The sequence below is a fragment of the Bos indicus x Bos taurus genome, chromosome 17 (assembly GCF_003369695.1).
Source record: "Bos indicus x Bos taurus breed Angus x Brahman F1 hybrid chromosome 17, Bos_hybrid_MaternalHap_v2.0, whole genome shotgun sequence".
NCBI lineage: Eukaryota > Metazoa > Chordata > Mammalia > Artiodactyla > Bovidae > Bos > Bos indicus x Bos taurus.
Window position 1 is genome coordinate 27,806,234 of NC_040092.1, and position 4,205 is coordinate 27,810,438.

The 4,205-nt window shown below is 47.2% G+C and overlaps 1 long non-coding RNA gene across 1 annotated transcript; it reads right to left on the reverse strand.

The window, feature by feature from the left end:
• Window positions 1-228: 228 nt before the first annotated feature.
• Window positions 229-3,425, reverse strand: LOC113907639. The gene is made up of 2 exons (XR_003515252.1): window positions 2,268-3,425; window positions 229-1,866 (listed from the first exon to the last, which is right to left on the reverse strand). It is a non-coding gene; the product is annotated as an uncharacterized LOC113907639 (long non-coding RNA).
• Window positions 3,426-4,205: the final 780 nt, after the last annotated feature.

The window sequence follows — 4,205 nt, forward strand, 5'->3', positions numbered from 1 at the left end:
CAGCATGTGTCTCTCGTGGCCCTGGAAGTATGGGCTCTGAGGAAACCCACCTTGACCACTGTGATGGCTAGTTTTAGGAGTCCATTCAGCTGGGCCATAGGGATGCCCAGGGAGCTGGTAAAACTTTATTTCTGGGTGGGTCTGTGAGGGTGTTCCCTTGAATCAGTGGATAAAGAGAACCATCCTCTCCAATGTGGGTGGCATCATCCAGTCTGTTAGAGGCCTGGATACAGAGAAAAATGAGAAGAAAGGCAAATTGGCTTTATTTGTGTGAGCGACAGCCCCTCTGACAGGGGCTCCTCTGATGTTAGTTCAGCCTTTGAATTTGGACTGAGTGACACCTGTTTTCCTGAGTCTCCAGCTTGCAGATCTTTCAAATTGTGGGATTTCTCAGCTTCCAAAACCATGTGAGCCAATCCCTCATAAGTCTCTTCTATCTATTGATCCATTTATCATCTACCTATCTATCATCCATCCTTCCATCCATGTACCATCCATATTGGTTCAACTTCTTTGGGGAACTCTGACTAATAAATACAACTTCTTGCTGGCTGTGTGACTTCAGGCAAGTTACCAAGCCTCTCTGTGCTGCAGTTTCCCCTTCTGAAAAATGGGGGTTAATACTGGCGTTTTCCTCCCAGGCTCCTTGTGAAGATTTGAGAAGTGAAGTACCAAAGTGCTGAGAGCAGTGAGTGCTGTGCCCTGCAAGAGCTCACAGTTGTGACCATTGCCATTGCTATTTGCTGCCCTTTCCCACATGTGTGCAAGTTTCTGTCTTCCACAGAGGCATCTAAGAGACGTGACTCCATCTTCCTTGAACTTACACCCTATTTATTTCCAGCTTTCATCTAGGCAGAGGTTGAGTAGGTGGGGACCCTGGACCCACAGCATCAGCATCTAATGGGACCGTGTCAGAAGTAGAGATTCTCAGGTCACCCAGATCTGCTGGGTCAGGAGCTCTGGGGGTGGTACCGTGTCTGTTCTCATGAGCCTTCCAGGGATCTGGTGCTTGCTCAAGAGTGGGTCCTTGTCTGAGGGTGGACCTTCAGCTGAGGGTGTCAGGAATGGAGAACTCCAGGTGGCAGGTGAAATTCCTGGCCCCTCATGCAAAGACCATCCTCCCACACCACTGACTGGGAGCCTGACCAGTGGAATGCAGACAGAGCAGGACATCGTGGGGCCAGGTCCCCAGGGGAGCCTGTATCCTTAAACCGTCCGCAGCATCCCTGATCCTTTTAGCATCTGTAGGGTTGGTAGTAGTGTCTCGGTTCCATTCTTGATCCTGGTGATTTGTCTTCCATCTTTTCTTTTTGTCATTCTCACTAGAGACTTGTCCACTTTATTGATCTCCTCACAGAACCGGGACTTTGATGGTCTGTACTGTTTTCCTGTTTTCAGGGTCTCTGATTTCTGTCCTTTATTTTCTGCTACCTGATCTGGGTTCATTTTGCTCTTTCCCAGTTTCTTGGGCTGGATGCTTAGATGATGGATCTGAAAAATTCCTCTTTCCTATGAGGGTCGGGGGCTGCACATCCCAAATGCCCCCACATCTGAGATATTGTTTTCCACCTCTGTCTGGGGTGGGGGGCTCCTAGTCCCTGATGACCTCTGTGAAGAGGGCTCTGGCAGGAGAAGCAGGGCTTGGTGTTGCAGATGGGGGTGGAGGTCCTGGCTCCCTGGGTGGTTTCTGCTGACTCCATGGCTGGGCTTCAGTGCTTCCCGGTGGGGCAGCATGCGTGGGTGTAGGGGTCCAGACTTGCCTCAGCATTTGGGTAGAGGAGAGCAGTTAGTGTGTTTTTGGTCCTTTGGCTGACAGCAGGCTTTGTCCACTGGGTTTCTGGGTTGCCGGCTTCATGGGCTCCAAGTCTGTGTAGGATGACAAGGCAAGAAGAAATTCACTCCTGTAATGAAGCAGGACCCTATGCGGCCTTCTCAGGATAGAGAACCCCTACTTCCCCCATGTCCTTTGCTTGCTTTTTGTTTATAGAGAGACCTTAGTCAAAGAATAAATTTAATCAGAAAAATGAGAAACTGCAGAAAGTAAAACAGTCACGTAAGACAAAAGAATAATACTTTACCCATTAAGCAAAGTCAAGGACCTTTATTTCCTCCTCAAGGGCTATAGGTAATATTCTGAGCTACGTCCTAAGAGATGTTTTGCAGATACTGAAACTCTCACAAGGTGGAAGAAGTTAACTGCATGCTGCCCATAAACACTAGACCCCAGACCAGTTGGAACCAGAAACTTGATGCTAACTCCCACTTACCTTACCACCAGCCGGTCAGAAGGATGTCCATGAACTACTCATGCCCTCCTCTTTGAACCATCACTATGAGACTCCTCACTACCCCCTCCAGGGCTGGACACAGTCTTACAGGCATTAGTCTGCCATGGCTTCCTTTGCCTAGCAAAGCAATAAAGTGATTCTTTTCTACTTCACCCAAAACACTGTCTCCGCATTTCTATTCAGCACCAGTGAACAGAGGCTGAATCTCGACAACACGCCCCACTCTACCCCTCAGGCCTGAGGCCCTCAGCCAGCCTGCCCTTCTCTCCTCCTTCCAGAGTCTCTCTCCTTACTCTCTCTGGAATGTCTTGAGTTTTAGGCTGAACTTGTGGGAGGAATAGAAGACAGTATATCTGCTTGTTTTGCTGGAGGCGAGTCCGACTGGGCTGTTCTTTGACCTTGAGTGCTGGCGCTGCTGTGTCTGAGGTCAGCCCCTGCCCTGTAGGTGTCGGCCTGGGTTGCCAGTCAGTAAACAGTCTGTATCACGTGTCCTCGAAGCACCATGGACTTGTTCAACATGAGCTCAATTCATTTCACTCATTCATCCGCCTTCATCTCAGGCAACTTTGCTTTCATTACATCTTTAACTAGTTTTCCTGGTTTTTCTGTTGAAGTTTCTTCCTCCGGACACCGGGTATCCTTGAGCTGATGCATCTTTGTGTGGATTCCCAGTGGTTTATCATCTTTTCTCTAGTGCTTTTCTCAAAGGGTTTTTTGTTTGTTTGTTTTAATCTCTAACCAGTGTGACTGCCTTGAGTTTTTCTGCTGCATCAGCAGTCTCATCCTTGGTCATGCTTCTGTTTTCTTTGTTTGATTTACTCTTTAGTTTTGTATTATGCTGTTCTGAGACTTATTTTGTTTCTTTAACTCTGAAATCAGTGGTTTTCATCTCATCCCTTAGTTTTGTGGTCTAATTTGTAAGCTCTTCTTTTGAAATCTTAGCTTCTTAGACAAACACCGTATGATATCACTATATGTGGAATTTAAAATATGACACAAATGAATGTATCTACGAAACAGGAACAGACTCATGGACATAGGGAACAAACTTGCGGGGGGAGGTGGGACGGGGAGGGGTGGAGTATGAGTTTGGTGTTATGAGATGCAAACTGTTATATACAGGATGAACAGACAACAAGGACCTAGTATATAGCACAGGAAACTATGTTCAGTATCCTATGATAAACCATGATAAGAATGTAAATATATGTATAACTGAGTTTCTTTACTGCACAGCAGAAATTAATACAATGTTATAAATCACCTATAATTCAACTTTTTTCTAAGTTTAAAAGAAAAGTTAGCTTCTCAACTTCTTCTCAAGTGAGAAGTACTTGTGGAAAGTTTTCTTTATTTTGGGGTGTTTTTTTCTAGAATGCTTTTTGTCTGTCTTCTGCCTGACTTTCCCTCATTTTTCTCATCCTCTGCACCCTCCTTTCTTCTTCTTCTCCTTCCCTTCTCCTTTCCCTTCTTTTTTTGTGGAAGCACGTGGAGGGGTTGCTGTATGAGGCCGGGCACAGGAGGAGGGGAGGTGGCAGGGCAGCTGGGTCCCAGCATGGTCCTGATGGTGAGTGCCTGGTCTTTCCTGAAGCAGCTCCAGAGCCCTGCAGAGAACATCATGAGGATGTTCCTGATTCTGTGGGGACACTGGGAGCAGATCCCACTGCTGTGGCTTCCAGATGCCTCACGGGACACAGGAAGGAGGGTTCTGAGGCTAGAAAGGACAAACCTTGGAAGCCACACAACCGTGACCTTCAGGAGGGAAACAAAGCTGGTTTTGAAAGTCAGCACTTGGAAGCTCGGGCCAGGCTGTGCTGCGCTGAAAGGAGGATGTTCGCAGGGTGAAGACACTGTCAGCCATCACTTGTTACAGAAGGAAGATCACCCCGTCCATCTGTGTTAGCACAGATAAGCCAT